The following is a 9,493-nucleotide window of genomic DNA, read 5'->3' as shown; positions in this document are numbered from 1 at the left end:
ATTTTTAAACTGTGGTGACCTGGCCAGGTGCAGTGGCTCATGCCTATAATCACAGCACTTTAGGAGGCTGAGGTGAGAGTTTCACTTGAGCCCAGGAGTTTGAAACCAGCCTGGGCAACAAAGTGAGACCACATTTCCACAAAAAATATAAAAAATTAGCCAGGCATGGTGGCATGCACCTGTGGTCCCAGCTACATGGGAGGCTGAGGCAGGAGGATCGCTTGAGCCTAGGAGGTCGATGAAGCCACAGTGAGCCTTAATCCCACCACTGCACTCCATCCTGGGTGACAGAGTGAGACCCTGTCTCAAAAAAATGTTATATATATATGTTATATATCTATATAAATTATATATCTATATAAATTATATTTACACACACACATATATACAGACATATGTACATATATACATACATATATTAAGAATATACTAAGAATAGAAAAGTATTTCCTAAACTTAGTAAGTTCTACCTCTCAAAAAACTTCACAATGGAGACCATTCCATAGCCATTGCAGGGTAGAGAAAGGCTGACCTTTCCTGTCCTCTCATTTCCCAGGAGAAGATCATCAGAAACAACTTCCAAAGCATACTTGTTCATCTTGTTTTCTAATCTGATGTCTTCGGACCTCAGAACTGTAAATAGTAGAAACTAATCCTAGAGTCAACCCTGTGGGAGATTTTGTTTCTTCTTATCTTCCAGAGCTCAGGTGGGTATTTCTAAAGGCACGTTTTTGTTAATAATTACATGAGAAGTTATGAGAGGAGATTCCATTCACCTATGCTGCTGATGATTCTTGAGACATTCAGACTCTTTTCATGATATTGATGGCAGTGGCAGGCCATCTGGAGCAGCCACTGCTATCACTCTGGCTATAGCAGGGAGGCAGGCCAGGGCTGCAGGCTCCCTGGAGCTGGAGGGTGCTGGGGACAAGTGTGAGCCCTGCCTTTTCTGAGTTGGGACAAGGAGCTCCCTGGGTGCCACTGCAGACGCCCAAACCGTGGCTGCAGACCCAGGCCTCCTGTTCCCCCAGCTGTAGCTGCCCAAACTGAGGCTGCAAACCCATGCATCCTGGCACTCTTGGGGGCCCAGGAAGGCTCCCACTTGCCCTCACAAGCTCAGAAGTACCTGCTCCCGCTGCCTGGCTTCTCCCTGCTGTCAGCATTCACCCCAATCTTGAAGAAAAGTCTGGGCAGAGCCCAGGCATGATAAATGGCAGCAGGAGGCAGACAGGTCCCTAGGTAGAAGAGGACAGGTGCCCAGTGAAGCCCCACCTTTTGGCCAGGGAAGGCCTGAAGTCTGGGGGCTGGGTTGCTGCCAGTCCTGCAGACTGGAGGGGGAACTCCTGGTGCTTTTCCTGGGACAGCCCATGGCTGCCCATGGACCAATCAGCACTTCCCCAGTCTGAGGCCCATAAAATCCCCAGGCTCAGCCAGAGCAGAGGACACTCTAGGACAACCAACTGCAGAGAGTAGCCACCCACCCCAGTGCCTCCTCCTCTCTGCTAAGGCCTGAATACTTGTGGAGACACCCGGGCTGCAGAAAGGATCTACCCACAGAGGGTCTCTGAGCTGTTCTACTGCTCAACAAAACTCCTCTTTGTCTTGCCCACCCTTCACTTGTCTGCATACCTCATTCTTCCTGGTTGCAGAACAAGAACTTGGGATCCACCAAATGGCAGAGTTAAAGAGCTGTTACACAAACAGGGCTGAAATATTCCCCTTGCTCACCACGTTGTAGATGAAGAGAAGGAGAGAAGAGCTGCAGCCTCTTGGGGAGCCCAGACCTGGGAGCTCCCCGAGCCAGGGCTGTGACTTGCTCTTTGGGGTCCTGCAGTGCCTGGCATCTTTAGGCTTCCAGGCACCACTGTGTTCCCCAGTGCCACCTGGGGAAGCTGTTTGTAGTACGCCTGGTCCAGCCACAACCTTACAGAGAGTGAGCGCCTATGCCAGCACCTGGAGCTGCCCACCCAGCTGCAGCAGCCAGCATGTCTGACTGTGCAGTGGCCGGACCCCACGCTGGCTCACACCCGCCTTGCAGCTCCACATCTGACTCACCCTTGGCAGAGATGGGATCCAGGCTGGTAGCATGAGCCAATCACAGCCTGCCAGGCTGAGTGGGTGGAATGAGGCCAGTGGGCCCAAGCAAAACTCAGGCAAAGGCACCACTAGCCAGAGGTTTCAGGCCAGAAAAGTGACACCCCAAAGATCCCATGACAATGTCGTTGCCTCATGCTAAAAGATTTCCTGTAGTAATTTACATAACAATAAATAAAAACCCCAAACATTACAGACAGTAAAATACCAGCAATATTACATTTTCAACCAATTCAAAGTGTTCCACATTTTCTTTCTTCAGCCAACATGCTCTCCTTTTAGCACTTTCATTGTAAAACACAAAATTGCAGAGAAGTTCACTCAGTCCATGAAAATGTTTCTTATACTTTTCATTAAGTCTTCTACATGTATTAAGATATTTTGGTTTCTTAATCAGTAAACATATCAGAAGTCATGTATCACATTTTAACCTGGGAACTGAGTCACACATTTATCAGTCTTTCAAAGTTGATAGATGGTGATTTATCATTTTACTGGATTCCACAACATTCTCCAAACAGTTGACATGTAACATGGTGTAGCTGCTTCACTACTTAACATCCCAGATCCCCATGCCTTCAGATCATGACCCTCAAATGTTTGTGGATTTTTATTTAGTTTCACAATAAATCTCCTCACCAGAATTGCTGTATATAATTTTGATAGAACAACTGTCATTCTTTCAAATGCTCTCTGTTTTTGTTGTTGTATTGTTTTTATTTTGAGATGGAGTCTCGCTCTGTCACCAGGCTGGAGTGCAGTGGCATGATCTCAGCTCACTGCAACCTCCGCCTCCCAGGTTCAAGCAATTCTCCTGCCTCAGCCTCCCAAGTAGCTGGGACTACAGGCATGCGCCACCACACCCAGCTAATTTTTGTATTTTTAGTAGAGATGGGGTTTTACTATGTTGGCCATGATGGTCTCAATCTCTTGACCTCATGATCCGCCCACCTCAGTCTTCCAAAATGCTGGGATTACAGGCATGAGCCACCGCACCCGACCGCTCTCTGTTTTTAGAAAGGCTAAATGGCCAGGAAAAGAAAGAGAAGAGATGACCATAGTAAGCTGCCTCTTTCTTACCTAAATTCTGAAAAATAGTTACTGAAAGATAATAGTCCAGTCTTATATTTGACCCAAATACTAACTTTGGCAGGAGAATAAGAAGTACAAATCAACTTTCTTTCTCTGACAGCAGATGTCAAAGGAGGATGGATCATTTGAGGCCAGGAGTTCAAGACCAGCCTAGCCAACATGGCAAAAACCTGTCTCTACCAAAAATACAAAAATTAGCCAAGTATGGTGGCACATGCCTGTAATCCCAGCTACTAGGGAGGCCAAGGCAAGAGAATCGCTTCAATCCAGGAGGCAGAGGTTGCAGTGAGCCAAGATGGCACCACTCCACTCCAGTCTGGGTGACAGTGAGACCCTGTCTCAAAAAAAAAAAAGAAAAAGTCAGCTAATTGTTATATATCATTTCTTCCTAGATTTTATTGTTTTTGTTTGTTTGTTTTACATTTAATGATTTAGAAGATTTGGGGCTTATTGTGGTTTCTTAAATATTATAACTCTATTTCAAAACTATTCTGCTATGTTGAGCTATCTTATTTCATACTATATTTTTTTAGTATAGAAAATATATAATTTGGCCGGGCGCGGTGGCTCACGCTTGTAATCCCAGCACTTTGGGAGGCCGAGGCGGGTGGATCACGAGGTCAGGAGATCGAGACCACGGTGAAACCCCATATCTATTAAAAATACAAAAAATTAGCCGGGCGTGGTGGCGGGCGCCTGTAGTCCCAGCTACTCGGAGAGGCTGAGGCAGGAGAATGGCGTGAACCCGGGAGGCGGAGCTTGCAGTGAGCCGAGATCGCGCCACTGCACTCCAGCCTGGGTGAGAGAGCAAGACTCCGTCTCAAAAAAAAAAAAAAAAAAAAAAAAGAAAATATATAATTTATTCTATATGTAATTCAAATTCAAGCAAAACTAATTTATTGTGTAGGTCACGACGGTGATTACTTTTGTTTTGCCTGAACGGTGGTTACTTTTACATAATTAGAAGAGACCTTGAGATTTCTTTTTTTTTTAGTTTTATTTTATTATTATTATACTTTAAGTTTTAGGGTACATGTGCACAATGTGCAGGTTTGTTACATATGTATACATGTGCCATGTTGGTGTTCTGCACCCATTAACTCGTCATTTAGCATTAGGTATATCTCCTAATGCTGTCCCTCCCCCCTCCCCCAACCCCACAACAGTCCCTGGAGTGTGATGTTCCCCTTCCTGTGTCCATGTGTTCTCATTGTTCAATTCCCACCTATGAGTGAGAACATGCGGTGTTTGGTTTTTTGTCCTTGCGATAGTTTGCTGAGAATGATGGTTTCCACTTTCATCTATGTCCCTACAAAGGACATGAACTCATCATTTTTTATGGCTGCATAGTATTCCATGGTGTATATGTGCCACATTTTCTTAATCCAGTCTATCGTTGTTGGACATTTGGATTGGTTCCAAGTCTTTGCTATTGTGAATAGTGCTGCAATAAACATACGTGTGCATGTGTCTTTACAGCAGCATGATTTATAATCCTTTGGGTATATACCCAGTAATGGGATGGCTGGGTCAAATGGTATTTCTAGTTCTAGAACCCTGAGGAATCGCCACACTGACTTCCACAATGGTTGAACTAGTTTACAGTCCCACCAACAGTGTAAAAGTGTTCCTATTTCTCCACATCCTCTCCAGCACCTGTTGTTTCCTGACTTTTTAATGATGGCCATTCTAACTGGTGTGAGATGGTATCTCATTGTGGTTTTGATTTGCATTTCTCTGATGGCCAGTGATGATGAGCATTTTTTCATGTGTTTTTTGGCTGCATAAATGTCTTCTTTTGAGAAGTGTCTGTTCATATCCTTCGCCTACTTTTTGATGGGGTTGTTTGTTTTTTTCTTGTAAATTTGTTTGAGTTCATTGTAGATTCTGGATATTAGCCCTTTGTCAGATGAGTAGGTTGCAAAAATTTTCTCCCATTCTGTAGGTTGCCTGTTCACTCTGATGGTAGTTTCTTTTGCTGTGCAGAAGCTCTTTAATTAGATCCCGTTTGTCAATTTTGGCTTTTGTTGCCATTGCTTTTGGTGTTTTAGACATGAAGTCCTTGCCCATGCCTATGTCCTGAATGGTATTGCCTAGGTTTTCTTCTAGGGTTTTTATGGTTTTAGGTCTAACATGTAAGTCTTTAATCCATCTTGAATTAATTTTTGTATAAGGTGTAAGGAAGGGATCCAGTTTCAGCTTTCTACATATAGCTAACCAGTTTTCCCAGCACCATTTATTAAATAGGGAATCCTTTCCCAGTTGCTTGTTTTTGTCAGGTTTGTCAAAGATCAGATGGTTGTAGATATGCAGCATTATTTCTGAGGGTTCTGTTCTGTTCCATTGATCTATATCTCTGTTTTGGTACCAGTACCATGCTGTTTTGGTTACTGTAGCCTTGTAGTATAGTTTGAAGTCAGGTAGCGTGATGCCTCCAGCTTTGCTCTTTTTGCTTAGGATTGACTTGGCAATGCGGGCTCTTTTTTGGTTCCATATGAACTTTAAAGTAGTTTTTTCCAATTCTGTGAAGAAAGTCATTGGTAGCTTGATGGGGATGGCATTGAATCTATAAATTACCTTGGGCAGTATGGCCATTTTCATGATATTGATTCTTTCTACCCATGAGCATGGAATGTTCCTCCATTTGTTTGTATCCTCTTTATTTCATTGAGCAGTGGTTTGTAATTCTCCTTAAAGAGGTCCTTCACATCCCTTGTAAGTTGGATTCCTAGGTATTTTATTCTCTTTGAAGTGATTGTGAATGGGAGTTCTCTCATGATTTGGCTCTCTGTCTGTTATTGGTGTATAAGAATGCTGGCCGGGTGCAGTGGCTCACACCTGTAATCCCAGCACTTTGGGAGGCCGACGCGGGCGGATCACAAGGTCAGGAGATCAAGACCATCCTGGCTAACACAGTGAAACCCCGTCTCTACTAAAAATACAAAAAATTAGCTGGGCGAGGTGGCGGGCGCCTGTAGTCCCAGCTACTTGGGAGGCTGAGGCAGGAGAATGGCGTGAACCCCGGGGGGCGGAGCCTGCAGTGAGCCGAGATCCTGCCACTGAACTCCAGCCTGGGTGACAGTGAGACTCCATCTCAAAAAAAAAAAAAAAAAGAATGCTTGTGATTTTTGTACATTGTTGATTTTGTATCCTGAGACTTTGCTGAAGTTGTTTATCAGCTTAAGGAGATTTTGGGCTGAGACAATGGGGTTTTCTAGATATACAATCATATCATTTGCAAACAACGACAATTTGACTTCCTATTTTCCTAATCGAATACCCTTTATTTCCTTCTCCTGCCTAATTGTCCTGGCCAGAACTTCCAATACTATGTTGAATAGGAGTGGTGAGAGAGGGCATCCCTGTCTTGTGCCAGTTTTCAAAGGGAATGCTTCCGGTTTTTGTCCATTCAGTATGATATTGGCGGTGGGTTTGTCATAGATAGCTCTTATTATTTTGAGATACGTCCCATCAATACCTAATTTATTGAGAGTTTTTAGCATGAAGGTTGTTGAATTTTGTCAAAGGCCTTTCCTGCATCTATTGAGATAATCATGTGGTTTTTGTCTTGGTTCTGTTTATATGCTGGACTACATTTATTGATTTGTGTATGTTGAACCAGGCTTGCATCCCAGGGATGAAGCCCACTTGATCATGGTGGATAAGCTTTTTGATGTGCTGCTGGATTCGGTTTGCCAGTATTTTATTGAGGATTTTTGCATCAATGTTCATCAAGGATATTGGTCTAAAATTCTCTTTTTTGGTTGTGTCTCTGCCACGCTTTGGTATCAGGATGATGCTGGCCCCATAAAATGAGTTAGGGAGGATTCCCTCTTTTTCTATCAATTGGAATAGTTTCAGAAGGAATGGTACCAGCTCCTCCTTGTACCTCTGGTAGAATTCGGCTGTGAATCCATCTGGTCCTGGACTCTTTTTGGTTGGTAAGCTATTGATTATTGCCACAATTTCAGAGCCTGTTATTGGTCTATTCAGAGATTCAACTTCTTCCTGGCTTAGTCTTGGGAGGGTGTATTTGTCGAGCAATTTATCCATTTCTTCTAGATTTTCTAGTTTATTTGCATAGAGGTGTTTGTAGTATTCTCTGATGGTAGTTTGTATTTCTGTGGGATTGGTGGTGATATCCGCTTTATCATTTTTTATTGCATCTATTTGATTCTTCTCTCTTTTCTTCTTTATTAGTCTTGCTAGCGGTCTATCAATTTTGTTGATCTTTTCAAAAAACCAGCTCCTGGATTCATTAATTTTTTGAAGGGTTTTTTGTGTCTCTATTTCCTTCAGTTCTGCTCTGATTTTAGTTATTTCTTGCCTCCTGCTAGCTTTTGCATGTGTTTGCTCTCGCCTTTCTAGTTCTTTTAATTGTGATGTTAGGGTGCCAATTTTGGATCTTTCCTGCTTTCTCTTGTGGGCATTTAGTGCTATAAATTTCCCTCTACACACTGCTTTGAATATTTCCCAGAGATTCTGGTATGTTGTGTCTTTGTTCTCACTGGTTTCAAAGAACATCTTTATTTCCGCCTTCATTTCATTATGTACCCAGTAGTCACTCAGGAGCAGGTTGTTCAGTTTCCATGTAGTTGAGCGGTTTTGAGTGAGTTTCTTAATCCTGAGTTCTAGTTTGATTGCACTGTGGTCCGAGAGACAGTTTGTTATAATTTCTGTTATTTTACATTTGCTGAGGAGTGCTTTACTTCCAACTATATGGTCAATTTTGGAATAGGTGTGGTGTGGTGCTGAAAAGAATGTATATTCTGTTGATTTGGGGTGGAGAGTTCTGTAGATGTCTATTAGGTCCGCTTGGTGCAGAGCTGAGTTCAATTCCCAGGTATCCTTCTTAACTTTCTGTCTCGTTGATCTGTCTAATGTTGACAGTGGGGTGTTAAAGTCTCCCATTATTATTGTGTGGGAGTCTAAGTCTCTTTGTAGGTCACTAAGGACTTGCTTTATGAATCTGGGTGCTCCTGTATTGGCTGCATATATATTTAGGATAGTTAGCTCTTCTTGTTGAATTGATCCCTTTACCATTATGTAATGGCCTTCTTTGTCTCTTTTGATCTTTGTTGGTTTAAAGTCTGTTTTATCAGAGACTAGGATTGCAACCCCTGCCTTTTTTTGTTTTCCATTTGCTTGGTAGATCTTCCTCCATCCCTTTATTTTGAGCCTATGTGTGTCTCTGCATGTGAGATGGGTTTCCTGAATACAGCACACTGATGGGTCTTGACTCTTTATCCAATTTGCCAGTCTGTGTCTTTTAATTGGAGCCTTTAGCCCATTTACATTTAAAGTTAATATTGTTATGTGTGAATTTGGTCCTGTCATTATGATGTTAGCTGGTTATTTTGCTCGTTAGTTGATGCAGTTTCTTCCTAGCCTTGATGGTCTTTACATTTTGGCATGTTTTTGCAGTGGCTGGTACCGGTTGTTCCTTTCCATGTTTAGTGCTTCCTTCAAGAGCTCTTTTAGGGCAGGCCTGGTGGTGACAAAATCTCTCAGCATTTGCTTGTCTGTAAAGTATTTTATTACTCCTTCACTTATGAAGCCTAGTTTGGCTGGATATGAAATTCTGGGTTGAAAATTCTTTTCTTTAAGAATGTTGAATATTGGCCCCTACGCTCTTCTGGCTTGTAGAGTTTCTGCCAAGAGATCCGCTGTTAGTCTGATGGGCTTCCCTTTGTGAGTAACCCGACCTTTCTCTCTGGCTGCCCTTAACATTTTTTCCTTCATTTCAACTTTGGTGAATCTGACAATTATGTGTCTTGGATTGCTCTTCTCGAGGAGTATCTTTGTGGCATTCTCTGTATTTCATGAATCTGAATGTTGGCCTGCCTTGCTAGATTGGGGAATTTCTCCTGGATGATATCCTGCAGAGTGTTTTGCAACTTGGTTCCATTCTCCCCATCCCTTTCAGGTACACCAATCAGACGTAGATTTGGTCTTTTCACATAGTCCCATATTTCTTGGAGGCTTTGTTCATTTCTTTTTATTCTTTTTTCTCTAAACTTCCCTTCTCGCTTCATTTCATTCATTTTTGTCTTCCATCACTGATACCCTTTCTTCCAGTTGATCGCGTCGGCTCCTGAGGCTTCTGCATTCTTCAGGTAGTTCTCGAGCCTTGGCTTTCAGCTCCATCAGCTCCTTTAAGGACTTCTCTGCATTGGTTATTCTAGTTATCCATTCGTCTAATTTTTTTTAAAGTTTTTAACTTCTTTGCCATTGGTGTGAATTTCCTCCTGTAGCTTGGAGTAGTTTGATCATCTGAAGCCTTCTTCTCTCAACTCGTCAAAGTCAT

Source organism: Nomascus leucogenys, chromosome 17, assembly GCF_006542625.1.
Source record: "Nomascus leucogenys isolate Asia chromosome 17, Asia_NLE_v1, whole genome shotgun sequence".
Lineage (NCBI taxonomy): Eukaryota > Metazoa > Chordata > Mammalia > Primates > Hylobatidae > Nomascus > Nomascus leucogenys.
The sequence above is the reverse complement of the archived record's forward strand: the minus strand, read 5'-3'. Positions refer to the sequence as shown.